This window comes from Apium graveolens, chromosome 2 (genome assembly GCF_009905375.1).
Source record: "Apium graveolens cultivar Ventura chromosome 2, ASM990537v1, whole genome shotgun sequence".
Taxonomy (NCBI): Eukaryota; Viridiplantae; Streptophyta; class Magnoliopsida; order Apiales; family Apiaceae; genus Apium; species Apium graveolens.
Window position 1 is genome coordinate 99,771,284 of NC_133648.1, and position 23,135 is coordinate 99,794,418.

Consider the following 23,135-nt stretch of genomic DNA (forward strand, 5'->3'; position numbering starts at 1 on the left):
TTACTTAAAACGGCCATTTCTCCTAAACCGTACATCGGAATCAAACGAACCACATATCAAAACGAAGCTCGTAACATGAACTATCTAAACATGGCAATGGTCAAAACGTAGCAGGGAGTTCTCGGGTCCAAATGTTATGAACAAAAGCAGTCTAAAGTAAATCGGACATTACGACGGCTATGTTTACACGATTTCCCAATTTTATACTATTCCAATTCAACCACCAATCAATCCTAATTCATTCATACAACCAACATCCATCCAAAACACACTACAACAGTCCCAACACCTCAAGTTCTTCCAATTTATGTTATTCTCATCATGAATTTAAACTATACTTAATTCCTTTAACAAATCAACAAGATTCAACATTCATTTCACTACCACTCCAACCCAAACTCTAAACAAACAAGCTTCATGCTTCACATATACTATATCAATCATAACCATTCCTAAATATTCAAAACTAAAGCTAGGGTTTGGAGTTTATACCTTCTTGAAGCTTCTTAACACAACACATGAGCTTTGAATGCCTAAAGAACCTTGATCCTTGCTTGTATAACCTTAAACTTTCATAAAATTCAAGAAAACTAAAGTTATTTTTTTGAAAGTTACTATTCACCATCTTCTTCCTTAAATTATTGGAAGAGATTGTGAAGGAATTTGAAGCTTAAACTCATGGGATAGCTATATTTATGCATAAGGAGTACTAGATAATTAACTTACCAATTAAGGAAGCTTGGAACTTGAACTTTGAAAATCTTCTTCTTGAAATGGAGAAAAGGCCGAGAGCAAGGTTCTTGGTGAAGAGAAATAAAATTTTTGTTTTAATGAAATGATTTGTTTTGGCTTGGTGGATGTAGTTTTGTTTGGATTTTTGTTTAATTACCTTATTAACCTTGTCTTTGTGTGGTTATAAACCAACCACACCTCCTCCCTCCCTATATCATGCTTACATCACCTTATTGTGTCATCATCTCTTACTTGCCCTCTCCTTATTGGTTGGATGACCTCATCATCCCTAACCTCCTTGATTAACTTCCTAGTTGTTTGCCTAATGACCGTTGATCTGTTATACGGTTTGCTTAACTTTCGTTTTCGTTTATCGTTTGAGGGATCATACCCGGGATCTTATTACTTGGGTTTCCTTAACCTTTATCAATACATTATAATCCTTTTATGATCCTCTCTTATAATCCTTTTATTTAAATCCTTTTTATCCTGTTACCTTATACTCAATTCTTTCCGTATCTAGTGGATTTCCGGGAAAAATCAAAGTGTTCGGAATTGGATTCTGACGATCTTTACATACACTTATATACCATATAGAGTACTAATAAAATCTCAGAATATCCATAACAGAACCCCTACATAGTGGGGCATGAAAAGTTTTCTCATTCAGCAAAAACACTATTCATAAGGGTTACAAAAAGTTCAAAATTTTGGGGGTTATTACAGTCTCCCCTCCTTAAAAGGATTCCGTCCCGGAATCAAATAGAAAACAAATGGGGGTACTTTTCTAGCATTGCGCTCTCTAGTTCCCAAGTTGATTCTTCCACATTATGATTCTGCCATAGCACTCTGACTAGCTTGATCACTTTATTCCGAAGCACCTGCTCCTTCTTATCTATAATCCTTACTGACTTCTCCACGTAAGTCAGATCTGGTTGCATATCCACCTGCTCGTACTCCACTATGTGTCTGGCATCCCGATGATACTTCCTTAGCATTGACACATGGAACACATTATGAACTTGTTGCAAGTTAGGGGGTAAGGCTAGCTCGTACGCTAACTTTCCAATCCGTCTTAATATCTCAAAAGGTCCAATGTATCTTGGGCTTAGTTTTCCTTTCTTTTCGAATCTCATTAACCCCTTCCAAGGGGATACCTTCAGTAGTACTAAGTCCCCTACTTCATATTCCTTGTCTTTTCGGGCTAGGTCTGCATATTTCTTCTGTCTGTCTTGGGCTGCTACAAGTCGCCCTCTGATAAGATCCACTATGTCTTTGGTCCTTTGGACCACTTCGGGTCCGAGGATCTTCCGCTCCCCTACTTCATCCCAGTATAAGGGAGATCGACACCTTCTTCCATACAGGGCCTCATAAGGCGGCATTCCGATGCTAGCATGAAAGCTATTGTTATAAGAAAACTCGATCAACGGCAAGTGATCATCCCAACTTCCTTTAAAGTCTATTGCACAGACTCTCAACATATGCTCTAGTGTCTGGATGGTCCTTTCACTCTGCCCATCCGTCTGGGGATGGTACGCGGTACTCATATTTAACTTGGTCCCCGCACATTCTTGAAAGCTCCTCCAAAATCTGGAGTTGAATCTGGGGTCTCGGTCTGAGACAATGGACGCTGGGACTCCATGTCGCGTCACTATTTCCTTAAGGTAAATGTCCACCAGTCTATCGACTGTGTATCTTTCATTGATAGGAATAAAGTGAGCTGACTTTGTCAGTCGGTCTATAATTACCCATATGGCGTCATGATTGGCTTTCGTCCTTGGCAAGCCTACAACAAAATCCATCGCTATCTGTTCCTATTTCCACTCGGGAATCTCCAGGGGTCGTAAAAGTCCACTGGGTCTCTGGTGCTCTGCCTTTACTCTTTGGCAAGTCAAACATTTGCTTACCCATTCTGCTACGTCCCTCTTCATGTTGGGCCACCAGTAATACTCCTTCAAATTCCTATACATCTTGGTGCTTCCCGGGTGAATGGAATACCTTGAACTATGGCTTTCATCCAAAATCTCATCTTTAAGCTCTTGAACGTTCGGAACCCAAATCCGGTAGGAGTACCTCTTTATCCCTTTATCATCTTTCTCAGTATGGATCTCCTCTCCAGTCTATGACTCTCTACCTTCATTCATTATTTTCTCTTGTCACAATCTGATCTTTTCCAATAACTCTGACTGCATTGAGATCTCAAAAAGCTTTTCAGTTCCGATTCCGGTTACCTTTACTTCTATTTCCATTCTCTCAAAATCCCTTATCAATTCTTCCGAAGTCGTTATCATTCTGAGTCTTTCCTTTCTGCTAAGGGCATCAGCCACCACATTGGCTTTCCCCGGATGATAGAGAATCTCACAATCATAGTCCTTGATTAGCTCTAACCATCTCCTCTGGCGCATGTTGAGCTCTTTCTGCGTAAATATGTACTTGAGGCTCTTATGGTCTGTGAAAATCTCGCACTTCTCTCCATACAAGTAGTGCCTCCAAATTTTTAAGGCAAAAACTATTGCCGCGAGCTCAAGGTCATGAGTAGGACATCTAATCTCGTATTTCTTCAGTTGTCTCGATGCATACGCAATCACCTTACCGTGCTGCATAAGCACACACTCTAATCCTTTGTGCGACGCATCACTATATATCACAAAATCTCCTTTTCTGTCCGGCAACGCCAACACAGGGGCCGTCACCAATCTTCTCTTCAATTCTTGAAAACTATTCTCACATTTTTCTGTCCATTCGAACTTCTCTGTCTTGCGAGTAAGTCTTGTCAAAGGGTCTGCGATCTTTGCAAAGTCCTGCACAAATCTACGATAGTAGCCGGCCAATCCTATGAAACTCCTTACCTCTGTGGGTGTGGTTGGCCTTTCCCAATTCGAGACCGCCTCTATCTTGGAGGGGTCGACCAATACTCCTTCTTTACTGATCACATGTCCTAAAAACTGTACTTCATTCCGCCAGAATTCACACTTCGAGAATTTGGCATATAACTGTTCCTCTCTGAGTATTCCTAGAGCTATCCTCAAATGCTCTGCATGTTCTGCCTCAGTCCTTGAGTAGATTAAAATATCATCGATAAAAACTATCACACACTTGTCGAAGTACTTCTTAAATACTCTGTTCATTAAGTCCATGAAAGCCGCTGGGGCGTTGGTTAATCCAAAGGACATTACCAAGAACTCATAGTGCCCATACCTGGTACGGAACGCTGTCTTGGAAATATCTTCGGGTTTAATCTTTAGTTGGTGATATCCAGTTCTCAGGTCAATCTTGGAAAAATAAACAGCATCCTTCCGCTGGTCGAATAGATCGTCTATTCTAGGTAACGGGTACCTGTTCTTTATGGTTAGCTTGTTCAACTCTCGATAGTCGATGCACAGCCTCATACTCCCATCCTTCTTCCTTACAAATAACACTGGTGCTCCCCACGGAGACACACTAGGTCTTATCATACCCTTATCCAAAAGCTCCTGTAATTGAGTAGCCAATTCCTTCATTTCTAATGGGGCTAACCGGTATGGTGCCTTTAAAACTGGCGCCGTCCCCGGGGCCAACTCAATAGCAAATTCAATCACTCTATCGGGTGGTAATCCCGGAAGGTCTTGTGGGAATACATCTTCAAATTCGTTGACTACCGGAATATCCTGCAAGTTGGGCACCTCCTTCTGCGCGTCTACCACATAGGCTAGGTAAGCCTCATTTCCTTTTCGTAGCATCCTTTTGGCCTGGGCCATAGTCAAAAATTTTTGCGTCTGCCTCTTTCCTCTAAATATGACTTCTTTCTTTCCTGGGATATTCAACTTAACTTTCTTCCCCTTACAGTCTATCTGAGCATCATTGGTAGATAGCCAGTCCATTCCCAAAATTATATCAAATTCCCCTAACTTAAAAGGAATCAGATCAACACTGAAAGATTGTTCCCCTATGCCTAACTCACAGGCGGGGTGAATCAGATTCACAAGAATAACTTCATGATTGGCTATTTCTACTTGTAAGGGCTCTATCAAGGGTTCAGCTTTAAGTCTTAATTTACGCGCAAAGTCCCTTGATATAAAAGATTTAGTTGCTCCTGAATCAAATAAAACATTTGCACTGACTGAATTTAGAGAAAGGGTACCTGCTATCACATCTGAATCTTTCATAGCATCCTGGACTGTCATGTTGAAAGTCCTTGCAGTAGGTGGCTTATTAGAAGCAGCCCTGCTTGCTCCCGAAGCTGCTGGTTTGTTCATTGGGCATTCCCTCTTCTAATGACCCGGGCGTCCACACTGATGACAAGTGGTGGTTGGAATGACGGCAGGGGTTGATGAAGGGCACTTAGTTGAATAGTGACCTTCCCGACCGCACTTAAAGCAGGTTACTGGCTTTCCTTTACACTCCCCAGTGTGCATCCTTCCACAAGTGTTACAGGCTGGCAATGGGGGTCGAGACTGGTTGGAATAGGACATTCTTGACTTCTGGCCGCTCTGGCTCACACTCACGCTCATTGGCCGCTTAAACCCAGTGTTCTTTCCCGGTAGGGACACTTCTCCTTGATTAAATCTAGTTGGGAAGCTCCTTCCTGCGGAACCTCCTCCCATGCTCATACTTTTCCTCTTTATTCCCTTCTTCTCTCTTTCCTTCTGCATCTGTTCACTTCCGGCTTCTACAATTTTTGCCTTTTGCACCAGAGTGGCATAATCCGTAAGCTCAAGGATTGCCACCCTATTCTGAATCCACGGTTTCAGTCCCTGCTGAAACCTCCTAGCTTTCTTTTCCTCGGTGCTCACAAATTCCGGCACAAACCTTGATAACTCAGTAAATTTCGCTTCGTACTCTGCTACAGATAAGTTATTCTGCTTTAGCTCCAGGAACTTGAGCTCCATCTGGTTTTCCATAAATCTCGGGAAATACTTCCCCAGAAACAACTGACTGAATCTCTCCCAGGTTATGATAGCATCTGTCTCCATGTTTTTCTTAGCCTCCCACCAGTAGTTGGCCTCTCCTTTCAGAAGGTAGGTAGCAAATACAGTCTTCTGTGCCTCATCGGTACTCAAAATCTCAAACGATTTCTCCATTTCCTTTAACCATGCCCTTACCTCAACTGGGTCGGCTGATCCGTGGAACTCAGGGGGCTTAAGGGACTTAAAAGCCCTGAAAGAGTTTGCCACAGCATTGTTATTTCCTTGAGGGGTTGGGTTGGGTTGACGTTCCAAGTTCTGCCTTAGTAGTTGCATGAACTGGCCCATGGGATCCATGCCTGGGTTTGGTACTGGTTGCTCAACCTCAGTTTCTCCTTCTTCAGCCTCTATCTCAAATCCCTCAACATCATATGTTTCCTCTTCCTCTTCATACAGGGAGTCATCCTGTTCCACATAATCCTCATCTTCCTTTTCACTGTGTTCCTGGTTCCTATCGTCCTGGTTATGGCTTCCCTGGTCCTCAGATCCAGGGTTCGCCCTAGTTCCAATCTTTCTTGGCGGCATGATACTGATAATAATAAAAAAAATTATTGGGAAAAATCAACGTTAGGTCACAATCATACTCAATATTGTGCCTTGCACAGTCTTTATAATGAGGAGAATGTATCTCGCAATTCTATTATTTTTATGGCAGTTCTAATAAGAAGTGCAGTAATAATAATGATAAAAACAGTGATCTCGTCACTAAGGAACTGAACTGAAAGGAAACAAATATATACAATGCGAGAAATACATAGTTTCAATCTGGTCAAAAGTACAACAGTGCTACAGCCATCTGTCCCAAAAGTGATATACAAGAGTCTATCTGTCTAGTCAGAAAAAGGGATGCTATATACTAGTCAACTATCCCGGAAAATTGGCTCTTACTAAGGCCTCAACTAACTAGACAACTAGACTATCCCATCATCAGTCCTGAATCACACACCGGAGCGGGTCAGCTCCCATACCCTTTCCATCGCACGACGGAAGATATAGTCGGCCTGCCGCCTGGAGATCCTACCATGCCTGTCCCCCTGAAGCGATCGGAGTCTCGCTCGGGACGTGAGCTCTATCCCCGTCAGCTCCCTCCTCAAGGATCGGGGTATAGCAACCCTAGTCTCATAAGCTCGGGTACGCCTACCCGCCCTCTCCGCATCCAACTCCCTCCTGGCCTCATCCAGCCGGGCCTCAGCAACAGCCACTCGGGTCCTCAGTACATCCTGAACATAGCCGTGGGCTAACAAAGACTGCCTGTGGGTAGGGTCGAGAGGTGGTGAATCCGGAGCCGCTGGGGGTACCTCCTCGGTCTGCCTAGGCTCGAAAGTATGGGTCTCTGAGCTGTCATCATAGGGGCTCCAAGATAGTGGTGGAGGGGTAGGAGCTCTGACCACCGGAAGAGTGGGTAAAGGGGTACCAGTGTACACTACCATAGGTCCAACACGCTCCTCAACTACTGGGACCTCATCCGGGTCCTCCTCATCTGAAATAGTAATGACCTCTGTCTCTGACTCCTCTAAGGGGTCCTCCTCATCCTCCTCCATCTCAGGCTCCTCCTGATCCTCAACATCTAGCAGTGCCTCATCATGCTCACGCTCGAACATCTCAGGGTCCTCTATCTCATGCGCCTACACATTAAACGAGCTAAGTTACTATCATGATACTTATAAGGGTTCCCGTAAGGGTTTTAACTTTCAGCGCTACTTTAAGTAGTCCGACCATGAACTTGGGAAGAGTTCTTATTATCTTTGTGAGTTTATTATTATATCATCGCATCATCTCTGAGGTTTATAACGCTTGGCTCTGATACCATTTCTGTAACACCCCCAGATCCGGGGTCAGGGATCCGGGTCGTCACGGTCTTTCTTTCCACAATTATCACTTAACTTAATTAATAATAAACAACCTCATGTTGTGACCCCACACTAACACACACCACCACACGTCATAGTCTCAGAGATGAAATTGAAATAAGTACAAGTCCTTGAATCCACAATTAAAAGTTATTACAACCCAAAATAATTACTTGATAAGTTTACAGTTAATTGCCATTATCTTCCACAAGTTATAATTATACATAATCGATTCTCAAAAGTAGAATATCTGATCTACAGATAGATCTACCTCTGCAGCTATAGCAGCTACGATCTCAACGGGAAGGCGCGGGGCGCTTCCCACGCTCTTGCGCTGGGTCTGCTTGAGCCTGTCCATCTTTCCTAACTGTTGTTGTGTGATGAAGAAATGAAGCAAGAGTGAGCATTACAGCTCGCAAGATAATATATAGTGTAATCAATAATGCAAGTATCTAAATAGATAACTTACTGAAAACCTTTATCAAGTGTAAGATAATTGCTTACTGGATATAAGCTTAAAGGAAGATGAAGTTACCAAATACTTCACTATACTTATATCATTTTAGAAAACCACTTGAACTACCACTGTTCAAATTATAATCAGTTTTCAACAGTTCATCACATAGATGAAACTACAGACAAGATTTGAATAGATTAAATCTTTGAAGTATTATTGAAGGAAATGAAGTTATGATATACTTCATTAAGTTCCGATATATATATCCATATATATATATCTTCTTTATACAGTCCCTGAAAACCTCTGTCATGTAAAGTATGAACAGAGTTTGTAACATCCAATGAGTTTTTGGAAAGGGAAAAGAATTGTGGCATAAACCCGATATCTTGCTGATCAGGCAAAGATACCAATAAGTAACCTTTTCTACTAGTAGATGGACGAATTCCCCACTGGTCATCACCCTGGTCGCAATAGGACCTTATGCTGGACGCCACTCAGCCACTTACGTATTTGATGGACTCCCACTGAGCCACTTACACTTTCATGGATGCCCACTGAGCCCATGTTACTTATGCCGACTCAATAGATGGAATTACTTCCCGAACGTTGGGTAAGTAATCAATTAATTTATCAAAACAGCAACCTCGTTGCGAATGTAAAATACACCACTGAGCCGGATCCCCCAGGTTTTGAGCGAATATTTAAATCCCCTTTGAAAGGAAGATCTTAAATATAAAAATGAGTTTTGGGATCCGCTCTAACTTTTAAAAATCATTTTGAAGACTCGAAAACACTTTAAAGAGTGTTTGGAATACTGCTGATTTAATAAAGTAAATCAGTCCCGATATATTAGATAATATCTGAATATTATTATTTAAATAATATTCCCATAATGATAATCCTTATAAAAATAATTGAAGTAGAAGTTGTAAAACTTATACTTGAAACGAGTATTAAATAACCAAAGATATACTTATACGAAAGTACTATCTTTATTTGAATAATCAAAGATAAGTTTGATTATCGACACCTTATTCTTTAATAAAATAAGAATATATCTCAGCAAATAATCGGAGTCATAGATCCTCAAATGAATATTCAATAATATTCATTAAATAATATAAACTGAGTCATAAGCCCTCGAATGAATATTTAAATAATATTCATTAAATAAATATTCATTAAATAGAATAAACAGAGTCATAAGTCCTCGAATGAATATTCAAAGTAATATTCATTAAATAAAATAAAGTTATCGAATAAACCTTATTCGATTAATAGTTTTTAAAACTGTTCATATATATATATATATATTATACTCGGGAGCCTCGCCTCCTGCTTTTTGAAAAAGTTCACCTTTGGGTCCCCTATACTAAGGGTATACGCAACTACTGCTTATCTCTAGCATAGGTATTATGCAACTATAAGCATTAGAATCAACAGATATATATCAAGATTACGAAACAGACATGCATATATACCATATCACATGCTCCAATATATCGCAAGATTTGCTAATTAACCATCATGCATCTATCACAAGATAATGCATATACATATGTATACATCACAACAACAGTATAACGGGTAGGAAACTTGCCTGAGCGACTGGGGGTTATTAATGGTTTGGGACGAGTCTGGTAACCTATAAACAACATATAAGTTGGAATTAAACCAAAGTCACTTGTAAATCTATACTTTAACCAATTTAGACTCTAACGCTCGCTTTGCGCTTAATGATTCTCTTAAGTCGCTCGAGTACCCTCGGCTCCACCATTTTTAATAAATTAACCATTACGAGTTTTAAGGCGATTCTTTCACGAGTGTCTTACCAACTGCCTAACACACTTAACATAATTGTTTCATACACTAATTAACCCTTTTTAGGTCTTTAACTTATGTTTCAAACTAAGGCGAGGGGTAATGTTTCGTTCGCGAAACGTCGTTACTTAAAATGGCCGTTTCTCCTAAACTGTACATCGGAATGAAACGAACCACATATCAAAACGAAGCTCGTAACATAAGCTATCTAAAAATGGCAATGGTCAAAAGCTAGCAGGGAGTTCTCGGGTCCTAATGTTATGAACAAAAGCAGTCTAAAGTAAATCGGACATTACGACGGCTATGTTTACGCGATTTCCCAATTTTATACCATTCCAATTCAACCACCAATCAATCCCAATTCATTCATACAACCAACATCCATCCAAAACACACTACAACAGTCCCAACACCTCAAGTTCTTCCAATTTATGTTATTCTTATCATGAATTTAAACTATACTTAATTCCTTAACAAATCAACAAAATTCAACATTCATTTCACTACCACTCCAACCCAAACTCTAAACAAACAAGCTTCATGCTTCACATATACTATATCAATCATAACCATTCCTAAATACTCAAAACTAAAGCTAGGGTTGGAGTTTATACCTTCTTGAAGCTTCTTAACACAACACAAGAGCTTTGAATGCCTAAAGAACCTTGATCCTTGCTTGTATAACCTTAAACTTTCATAAAATTCAAGAAAACTAAAGTTATTTTTTGAAAGTTACTATTCACCATCTTCTTCCTTGAATTATTGGAAGAGATTGTGAAGGAATTTGAAGCTTAAACTCATGGGATAGCTATATCTATGCATAAGGAGTACTAGATAATTAACTTACCAATTAAGGAAGCTTGGAACTTGAACTTTGAAAATCTTCTTCTTGAAATGGAGAAAAGGCCGAGAGCAAGGTTCTTGGTGAAGAGAAATAAAATTTTTGTTTTGATGAAATGATTTGTTTTGGCTTGGTGGATGTAGTTTTGTTTGGATTTTTGGTTAATTACCTTATTAACCTTGTCTTTGTGTGGTTATAAACCAACCACACCTCCTCCCTCCCTATGTCATGCTTACATCACCTTATTATGTCATCATCTCTTACTTGCCCTCTCCTTATTGGTTGGATGACCTCATCATCCCTAACCTCCTTGATTAACTTCCTAATTGTTTGCCTAATGACCGCTGATTTGTTATACGGTTCGCTTAACTTTCGTTTTCGTTTATCGTTTGAGGGATCATACCCGGGATCTTATTACTTGGGTTTCCTGAACCTTTCTCAATACATTATAATCCTTTTATGATCCTCTCTTATAATCCTTTTATTTAAATCCTTTTTATCCTGTTACCTTATACTCAATTCTTCCGTATCTAGTGGATTTCCGGAAAAATCAAAGTGTTCGGATTGGATTCTGACGATCTTTACATACACTTATATACCATATAGAGTACTAATAAAATCTCAGAATATCCATAACAGAACCCCTACATAGTGGGGCATGAAAAAGTTTTTCTAATTCAGCAAAAATACTATTCATAAGGGTTACAAAAAGTTCAAAATTTTGGGGGTTATTACACCTAAGATAAAAGATGTTCTAAGTATGATTGAGAGTCATTCGTGACAGTGATTAACTTCTAAAGACTGAGGCAATAACTTATGGGAAAATGGTGATATTTTTTTTACTCATCATATTTTAAGGAAAACATCTTCATATAAGCAGTGATTGAAATGAGGTAGAAAATTTATTTGGAGGTGGTTAAAATGACATTGACTGTAAGGAAATTTTACTATCAGGAAAGGCCAAAGAGGTGGCCGACACTTTAAAGGTAAGAGGATAATTATAGGCGCTTGTGCCAAAGGAATACAGTGATGATGGTTAAAGCTATAAAGGTTGTATTATGGTTTGGAAGATTGACATTCCTTCTGATGACTGTGCAATACCCAACCGTAATAGTAGTTGGTAAAGGTTTAATTCGTGTAATCGCCATGAGTGGGTTATCTATCTCAGAAGGTACTATCTTGAGATAAGCCAGGACCATGTTACGAGAGGACTAAATGAACCTTTGAGCTTCATGTCTACTAATAAAGACATATGGTTAATAATGGTATTAACCTGCTATCGTTGCTTTCATTGAAACTCTTCTGCAATTTTATCTGCTTCATGTCATGAAAGTATGTCAGAATTTGGAGTGTTCTTCATGAATTATGAATGGTGATTATGTTAAATCCTTAGAAGAATTCTATACGACATGTATGGACTCCGTATGGTTAGATATTAAGATTTCATGGAAAGTGAATGACGACAGTAGGTCAGTGGTGGACCATAGTAATGCAACAATGATTCTGCGAGTAATGAGCTGATTACAACCGTGAGAGTTGTATTGGAATGGATGTTGAGATTGAGTACCACTAATCAGGTCGTGTTGACGTATAAGTTATATTTGATAGAAAAACTAGGTCGATTATTTACCTATTGAATATTTATTCCTTCTTATCAATAGAGAGTCGTATTACTATACGAGGAAGGTTGCGATGCAAGCATAGAATTCTAGTAACGATGATGTCTAGAATGAGATCCCAGATTCGATTTTCGATATCGAGGGAGTTTCAAAGGTGATTGTATAAGCTCGAGGAAGAGCATGGGTCCATAGAATGATGGACGGAATAGCAAAAATATTTAGGCCTGTGAAATACGATGCTATAATACTTGATGTTGATATAAATACATATATGTTTTGTTCTCCTATGACAAACCTCTATAGTTCAGAGGTAGATTCCAAGCCAGATATTTTATGGCAATAAATTTTTTACGTATATACAATTCACTTCAGTTTGTTCTTTTCTCTTCTTTTCATTTCATGTAAGCTGAGAAGAACAACCCTTCCAGAAGGGGAGGTATTGTCGAATGACTATCTATCTGTGTGATAGAAGCCTAGTAGGATACCACATGTTGTTTAATTGCTTGTCAAGTACTAAAGGCTGGCCACCTTCTGTACTAACTATGTAATAGAACAAGTGTTCATGATCATAGTAATCTCTCAACAAATTCTTTTACTTCTATATGATTGATCAAACTTTGGAAAATAGAAACAGCTGAAAAAGGAGTAGTAAAGTTATGGTGGTATTCGGAATGGAAACACATTCGTGATACTAAGGTTGACTTGGTTATTAAAAGGTTATAGAACGCTAACAAGCAAAAGTATAACCAGTATAATATTAGGAACGGAAGGTAGTAGCGATTACGAACTGGAAAAGAATGGGTATTGAGAAGCTAAAGCTCTAATGCTAAAAGCTATAATGAGAGTCTGTGCAATAGACTTGAAAGAATTTGGAATGATCACTTAACACGGATTGAGTTTTCTCACGATAATAGATCGTATGTCAGGTATCAAGATGTCGTCTTATGAGATCTTTGAGGGAAGATAATGTCGATCCCCCTTATGTTAGGATGAAGTTGTAGAGCGCAAGATGCGCGGACCAGCAGTGGTCCAAAGGACCAAGAATATAATAGATCTAATCAGAGGACGGCTGGGAGTAGCGTTCTATAAAGTGCAATATTAAGAGAGTATCCCTATTCATTTCTATCTGATTCCGGGACGGAATCCTTTTACGGAGGGGAGACTGTAATAACCCCAATTTTTGGAATTTTTGAAACCCTTATGAATAGTGCTTTTGCTGATTATGCTGAATAAGAAAACTTTCATACCACACTATGTAGGGGTTCTTTTATTGATCTTCTGAGATATTATTAGTACTCTAGGTGGTATATAAGTGTATGTAAAGATCGTCAGAATCCAAATTCGAACACTTTGATTTTTCCCGAAAATCCACCAGATACAGAAAGAATTGAGTATAAGGTAACAGAATAAAAAGGATTTAAATTCAAGGATTATAAGAGAGGATCATAAAAGGAATATAATGTATTGATAAAGGTTAAGGAAACCTAAGTAATAAGATCCCGGGTATGATCCCTCAAACGATAAACGAAAATGAAAGTTGTAATAACCCCAAAAATTTTCAACTTTTTGTAACCCTTGTGAATAGTGTTTTAGCTGAATGAGAAAACTTTTCACGCCACACTATGTAGGGGTTGTTATGGTATTCTGGGATTTTATTAGTACTATATGAAGTATATAAGTGTATGTAAATATCGTCAGAACCAATTCCGAACACTTTGGTTTTTTCCCGGAAATCCACAAGATACGGAGAGAATAGAATTGAGTATAAGGTAACAGGATAAAAAGGATTTAAATTAAAGGATTATAATAGAGGATCATAAAAAGGAATATAATGTATTGAGAAGGTCAAGGGAACCTAAGTAATAAAGATCCCGGGTATGATCCTTCAAACGATAAACGAGAACGAAAGTTAAGCGAACCGTGCAACAGATCAGCGGTCATTAGGCAAACGATTAGGAGTTAATCAAAGGGTTTAAGGGGAGTGATGTCATCCAACCAATAGAAAGGAGACAAGGAAGGGAGGATGACATCATAGGGGTGACATAAGCATGACATGGAAGGAAGGAAGTGTGGTTGATTTAAGACCACACAAATTCAAGGACAAGGTGGTAATTTGCTAAATCAAAAACAAAACCAAGCCAACCAACTAGCAAATCATTTCATCAAAAAATCAGCCAAGGCATATTCCTCATATTTGCTCTCGGCCTTCTTCATTTTCCAAGGCATAAAATTTCCAAAATCAAGATCCAAGCATCCTTAATTGGTAAGAAAATTCCCTAACCTTCTTTATGCTTAGTAATGGCATATCATAAGTTTAAGCCACAAATTCTTTCTCTAGCTTCTTGATTTAATCATTGGAGAAGACAATGAATAGTGTTTTCAAGTTTTAACTTGAGTTTTTTTTCTTGTTTTCTTGAAGATCCAAGCTTTCTTAAGACTACTCCAAGCTTATTAAGGCTTCCTAGCTTCACCCACCAATCCAAGGAAGGTATACCACTTTCAAACCTAGGTTCATATATTATAAAGTGATTTTGATGAGTAAGATGTTATGGTATCTTGTTGTTATGTTTAGAGTTGAGATTTGGAATGGTGGTGAAATGAAATGATAATTAGTGGTTTTGATTTAAAGAAACTTAAAGCATGATTAAAGTTAGGTTAAGCATATGTATGATTGGTTAAATTGAATTGGTTGGGGTTGTTATGATGTGATAAGGATGGGTGTTGTTGTGTGTGGATTTGAGGATGGTTTGTGTTGATTGTGGGTAGTTTAAAAAATGGGAAATCGCGTAAACATAGCCGTCGTAATGTCCGATTTTCTTTGGACTGTTTTTTGTGCATAGCATTAGGACCCGAGAACCCCTGTAAATTGTGACCACTGCCATGTTTAGATAGCTCATGTTACGAGCTTCGTTTTGATATGTAGTTCGTCCGATTCCGATTTACGGTTTAGGAGAAACGACCGTTTCAAGTAACGGTGTTTCACGAACGAAACTTTTTCCCTCGCCTTACTTTGGAATGTAGGTTAAAGACCAAAAAGGATTAATTAATGTGTGAAACATTTATGGTAAGTGTGTTAGGCAGTTGGTAAGTCATTCGCGAAGGAATCGCGTTTAAAACTCGTAAAGGTCAAGTTATTAAAAATGGTGGAGCCGAGGGTACCCGAGTGACTTAAGCGAATCGGTGAGCGTAAAACTAGCATTAGAGTCTAAGTTAGTTAAAGCATAGACTTACAAGTGATTTTGGTTTAATTCCAACTTACTTGTTGTTTATAGGTTGCCAGACTCGTCCCGAGCCTTTCTCACCCCCAAGTCGCTCAGGCAAGTATTCTATCCGATACACTGTTGTTGTGATGTAAATGTATGTATATGCATTATCTTGTGATATTGCATGATTGTTATTTAGCAAATGTTGCGATATATTGTAGCATGTGATATGGTATATATGCATGCCTGCTGTTTTATATTCTTGAGATATATATCTGTTGGTTTATTGATAATACCTATGCTAGAGGATAGTTGTATCTTGCATATACCCTTAGTATAGGGACCCAAGGGTGAAAATATTTCTAAAACCGGGAGTCGAGGATCCCGAGTAGATTTTATATGGATATGGATATATATATATATATTATATTATTATATATAATATGGTTATAGTTTTCCAAACTATTAATCGAATAAGGTTTATTCGATAACTTTAACTTCATTTATTATTGAATATTATTGAATATTCATTTGAGGATGATGACTCCTTATTTTATTAATGAATATTATTTAATATTCATTCGAGGTATTATGACTCAGCTTATTTTATTTATTGAATATTATTTGAATATTCATTTGAGGATGTATGACTCCTTTCTTTTATTTAATGAAATTATTTATAATATTCATTCGAGGTATTATGACTCAGCTTATTTTATTTATTGAATATTATTTGAATATTCATTTGAGGATCTATGACTCCGATTATTTGCTGAGATATGTTCTTTATTTTATTAAAGAATAAGGTGTCGATAATCAAACTTATTTTTGATTATTCAAATAAAGATATTACTTTCGTATAAGTATATCTTTGATTATTTGCTATTCATTTCAAGTATAAGTTTAATACTTCTACTTCAATTATTTTATAAAGATATTTTTTTTTATGGGAATATTATTTAAATAATAATATTCAGACATTTTCTAAATATTCTGGGGACTGATTTACTTCATTAAATCAGTTTTACTCCAAACACTCTTTAAAGTGTTTTCGAGTCTTTAAAATGATTTCAAAAGATAGAGCGGATCCCAAAACTATTTTTATATTTAAGATCTTCCTTTTAAAAAGGGGATTTAAATACTCGCTCAAAACATGGGGGATCCGGCTCGGTGGTGTGTTTTATATTCGCAACAAGGTTGCTGTCTTGGTAAAAGAGTTTTTTGATTACTTACCCAATATTCGGGAAGTAAAATTCTTGGAACAAGTTAATCCATTAACAGGCATCGCCTGGGAAATATCGGTGAGTTTTCCTTTCCAACTAGTACGACTTCTTGGTGGAGCCGTATCAACAAGTTTCTACTTGGGGAAAGGGGGAAACGAGCTTTACGTTTCAGAGTCATGGATTTCATCTGAACTAGGAGTGGCGTAAGTGTGTAGTAGCGCCGGCCAGCCTTATATATTGGCCCAAATGGCCTGGAAGTTCCGCTAAGGCGGTCCATTCCTTAGGAGTTCAGTGTTCGGTTGACAAGTAAATCCGACAGGTTTCCTCTACATGTAGAAAATGGTGGGGTTGTACTACTACGACTGATCATCGTAAGTGGTCTTCCTGGCGCGCGGTAAACTCCCGTAATGAGTTCATCATCCATTTGGATAATTCTGCAACACTACCCGTAGCATTTCGATCGAAAGGCTACTAATGGGTGGTTGCCGAAGCATTGACAGGGTCAAACATTTTATTGGTGTATCCATTGAATGAAGTATCTCGTAACTTCATTCTTTTCAAAATATTTCAAAGATCAAATATTTTCAAGTTATTTGTGGTCTCATCTATGGGATGACCTCGTGAATTTAATTATACTTTGAACGGTGATAGTTCAAGCTTTATAAATGATATAAGTGTGGGGAAGTATTGATAACTTCATTCCTTGTTTTTACTTATATCTAGTAAGTAATTATCTTACACACGATAAAGATTTTAGTAAGTATCCATTTAGATACTGGTATTATTGTTATCACTACATATTATCTTGCGAGCTGTAAGGCTCACTCTTGCTTTATTTCTTCATCACACAACAACAGTTAGGAGAGATGGCCAGACTCCAGCAGACCCAGCGCAAGCGCGTGGGAAGCGTCCCGCGTCTTCCCGCTGATATTGTAGCTGCTATAGCTGCAGAGGTAGATCCATTGTAGTTTAGACCATCTACTTTTGAGAATCCAATTATGTATAATTATAACTTGTGGCAGATAATGGCAATTAACTGTAAATTATCAAGTAATCATTTTGGGTTGTAATAATTTTAAATTGTGGATTCAAAGACTTGTACTTATTTCAATTTCATCTCTGAGACTATAACGAGTTGTGGTGTGTGTTAGTGTGGGGTCACAGCATGAGGGTATTTATTATTAATTAAGTAAAGTGATATTGTGGAAAGAAAGACCGTGACAACCCGGATTCCCGACCCCGGATCTGGGGGTGTTACAGGACATATTCCTTTCAATCTCCACTTGTACTAAAGCCAATCACTCTGGTATCTAATACCCATCTCTTTATGACGATCAAAGTGACTTTCAAAAGTAGCTTTGTGAGTGGGTCTGCTATGTTGTTATGTGTGTCAACTCTAATTCAATACAATACAAGAAATGTTACCGCGCTCCCACTAACCCTTTTGTAGACGCATGGTTCATCTTCATTTTTGATAAAATCAAACTCTTTGATTGTCTCATCAAAACGAATGTTCCATCTTTCGAGAAGCTGCTTTAAACCACATATGGTTCGCAGCAGCTTACACACTAGGTTTTCATTTCTCTTGGAAAGAAAACCATCTGGCTAATTGCCAGATCTCATAGTCGTAGTAAGCAGCATTCGCAAGCAAAATCCGAACTGATTTTAACAGGGCTACAGGTAAAAGGTTTCATCAAAGTCAATCCATTGCCTTTGTTTGAATCTTTTGCCACAAGCCTGGCCTTAAAGGTCTCCACCTGGCCATCTGCTAATCTTCTTTTGTATACCGTATACATAGATTCCATTCGGATTTCATGGCACTATGCCATTTCTCTGAGTCAACACTACTCATAGCCTCATTATAGGTCACAGGGTCGTCATCATCAATGATCGACAACTCATTGTCATTCTCAATGACAAGGCCATAATACCTCTCAGGTTGGCGAGACACTCTCCCTGATCTATGAATGGGCTGTTCCACAAAAGGTTGTTCAGTCAGAACAGGTGTTTCCACTTGATCCGTAGTAGTTTGTGCTTCTTGAACTTCATCAAGTTCAATTTTGCTCCCACTGTTTCCTTCAAGGATAAACTCCTTTTCCAAGAAGGTAGCATGTCTGGAGACAAACACCCGATGATCGGTGTAAAAGTAATACCCTAAAGTCTCTTTAGGATATCCCACAAAACTACATTTTACGGATCGATATTCCAGCTTATCTGGGTCAACTTACTTGACATAAGCTGGACATCCCCAAATCTTAACGTGTTTAAGACTCGGTTTCCTTTCTTTCCATATCTCATACGAAGTTTGAGGAACAGATTTTGGAAGGCACCTTATTCAGTAAATATGCTGAGGTTTCCAATGCATAACCCCATAGGAATACTGGAAGATTTGCATAGCTCATCATGGACCGAACTATGTCTAACAAAGTTCGATTTCTCCTTTCAGATACCAATCTGGAGGAGTCCACTGGGAGACTATACCATTTACTTTGAGATAATCTAGAAACACTCCATTAAAGTATTCACCACCTCGATCTGATCGAAGAGTTATAATACTATGTTTGGTTGTTTCTCCACTTCATACTTATATTCTTTGAACTTTTCAAAGGCCTCAGACTTGTGTTTCATCAAACACATATCCGAATCCAGATCTATCATCTATGAAAGTAATGAAGTATGAAAATCCACCCATGGCTTGCGTAGACATTGGTCCACATACATCTGTGTGTACCATTCCTAGCAAATGCAGCCCTCTCTCCATGTCCACTAAATGGAGACTGCAGTGCCACTATAAAGTGAGATTTTCATCATCCCTTTTCTTTTATTAGTTTGTTCAATCTGAAGTAAATTATGTCACATATATACAGACCATTATTTAAAGTACCACGTCCATAAAGAATATTATCTCTAAGAATAGAACATTCATTATTCTCAATAATAAATGAAAATCCAGCCAAGTCTAACATGGGAATAATATTCCTCACAATCGAGGGAACAAAATAACAATTATTTCAAACAATAGTCTTGCCCGTAGGCCTATGTAAATGAAATGATTCTACATCTCAGCAGCAACTCTTGCTCCATTTCCATCAGTAGAATCACCTCCTCTTCCTCAAGAGTCCTACTTCTCCTTGGTCCCTGCAACAAATTGCAGATTGAGAACCACAGGCGGTATCTAATACCCAAGTAGAAATGACATATTCACTTCTATCATGAACATACCTGAATCAGAAGCGGTAGTCTCACTACCCTTCTTCTTCTTCAATTCTGCAAGGTAAACCTTGCAGTTCCTCTTCCAGTGCCCCACCTTGTTACAGTGAAAGCAAACAACTTTGCTCTTGGGGTCTTCAGCTTTTGGTGGAACCGGCTTTTCTCACCTACTTTCTTCTTCTTGGAAGAGTTCCTCTTCCTTTTCTTAGGATTGGAACCTTCACCAATTAGAAGAACAGAACTCTTCTTAGGGGGAAAATTCGATTCCGCAGTCTTCAACATGTTGTGGAGTTCAGGCAGGCTGACATCCAACTTATTCATGTGAAAGTTCACAACAAACTGCGAGAACGAACTCGGAAGCGATTGCAAGACCAAGTCTTGGCTCAGCTCCCCATCCATGGCAAAACCAAGTTGTCCAAGACGTTCAATCAAATTGATCATCTTAAGTACATGGTCATTCACAGATGATCCCTCAGACATCCTACAACCGAACAACTCCTTCGATATCTCATATCGAGCTGTCCTCCCTGCCACATCATACAACTCTTGTAGATGCATGAGGATAGTGTGAGCATCCATATGCTCATGTTGCTTCTGTAGCTCAATGTTCATGGAAGCTAGCATGATGCATTGAGCAACATTTGCATCATCTATCCACTTACGATACACAACATGTTCATCATTATGTGCATCACTAGCAGGTTCAGTAGGCTTAGGTGAGTCAATCACGTATTCCAGCTTCTCAATCCTGAGAACAATTCTCAAGTTTCGAAGCCAGTCAGCATAATTAGGACCAGTCAATTTGTGAGCATCTAGTATGCTCCTGAGTGATAGTGCAGAAGACATAACGTACAAAGTAAATCTGTAAATGATAAACACATAACAACACTTAGCAAATATTCGATTTCATTTCAAAACACTATATGAATCGGGTCTTTATTCATAAGTGGCTCCCACTAGTTTTCCTAATTTATTCAACCCCCTACGTGAAAAATTAAGCATTCATAATGCTAGTGGGAATAGGGATCCTACATTCCATTACACGACCCCGGCTGTAGCACGAACGCCATGTAATGTTCAATAGGCAGACAACTCTTGTCAATTACATCATGTTATTCCCTAATCAAACTTTAGCCTCTTGAATAATTGAGTCTCGGCTGTAGCACGACAAACTCAATATTCTAAGTCAAGTCTAACCCAACATTCCGTACAGTTGAATCAGTCCCCAAAGGCCCACGGCTGTAGCACGTACCGACCTTTAGATTCTTATTCAATGTACACATCTCTATGTAATAGACAAGTATTTCTTATTTCGAAATCAAAGCCCTCGGCTGTAGCACGAACCGACAATGATTCAAAAATAAGAACTACTTTCTATCATGTTGGAAGGCTATGACCGACACAAGCCCGTTGTATCATTGGCCAATTACTACTTGATATTATTTAATTTTAGAGGGATTATATTACGTTACAATCATAATCATATTAAAGAGATTCTTCCTTTTAAATTAAATATTTCAAATCAATAATCAATAATCAGATGATTCCCAGATCGGGTGGAGCATTGTCAAGAGGCGTCACTTAATAACCCTTTCTTACAGATAGAAATCTGTTGTTGACAGAATCATCCTTTCTCTCATATCGAAAATTCATATTCAATTACGTGTTTCACAAACACAAGAATCTCATGATTGTATTCATAATATTGTTATTAAGGTTATGAAACAATTTCACTATACTAGGTTGTCTAACAAACGCCTTATGTTATTTAAGTTCACCTAAATCTATCATCGCATGATAAACTAAGCATATATCACATATATCAACATGAATAAACATCAAGGTAGGCATGTTATCATCTAGCACATTAGTCTAAGCATTATACATCTCTATGTATCACATGAAGCATTTAAAAGCAATTAAACAGTCAAAAACAGCTTTAAAACACTTCATGGAATATAAACAGTTCAAAATTTTATATAAACTAAAATTGATCACTCCATTAGATCCGTCTCGGAAAAACGAATCCAACGGTATATTGCACGCCCAAAACGGAGTTACGAAACTCCAGAAAATCAATTTAAATCAACAGCGGGCTGTAACGCATTACAGGAACGCGTTACAAGCCCTGTAACGCATTCGGTGATGCGTTACACCCTTTTAAGCCATTAACGGGTGTAACGCATTCCGTGAATGCGCCACAGGTGTGAACGCAGTCCGGAATGCGTTACAACCTATATTTTTTTTCTTTTCCGGAAGCCGACAGCCAGTATTTTTTTTCGCATCGATTTCCGCGCCTGTCATCTGATCTGGTCTGTCTTCTTCTTCCCCGTACAGCAGCAAGCAACAGCAGTACAAGCATATACAGATATATACATACATACAATTATATATATATATATATTTAATTATTTAATTATGAATTTAATTGTAACAACTTCAAAAATTCATAATAAAAAATCTTTTACATCATAAAATTATGAAAAAAATATCCAGACGATCTACAACACTTGTAGAACCCAGATCAACATTCAAAATTATTCTGAGAAAGGATTTCTTATAGACAAAATTAATTCATGTATAACTTGTAAAAATCTTAATTAATTCATACAAGCACATAAAATTCTGAAATTTTTACCACAGATCTATATGCATAAACTATGCTCTGATACCATTGTTAGATTTTAAACACAGCGGGGCATGGCAAAAACACTTTTACACATACAAAATCCAAATAAAAGCATATAAATCGTGAATAAAAATTCGAGGGATCGAATCTAACTTTTAAAGTAATTCGGAGCAACGATCAGAGATCCTTAGCAGTTGCTCCTCAGTGTGAAGCACTCCACCGGTTCCACCAAGAAAACGATGTTAAGAGGAGGAAGGAGGTGGAGAGAATGGGTTTTCCAAACTTTTTGGGTTTTCGGGTTTGATGTGGGTTAGAATAAAATAGGGTCTATAATAGTGTATTATAGGCAAAATTTTCAGCTGAAATTCCCATAAAATTATTATTATTATCCCATTTATTATTCTCATTAATAATTAAAACACCTTTTAATTATTAATCCTTTTTCTAAACACTTTAGAAATAATTCTCTCTCTTGATTTAATTTCCAAAAATTAAATCCTATTAATAATATATAAGAACTTTTCTTAATTAATTTATAATCAATTAAATCTCATTTAATCAATTATTAAATTTGCCAATTAATTATTTATTTCATGAATAAATA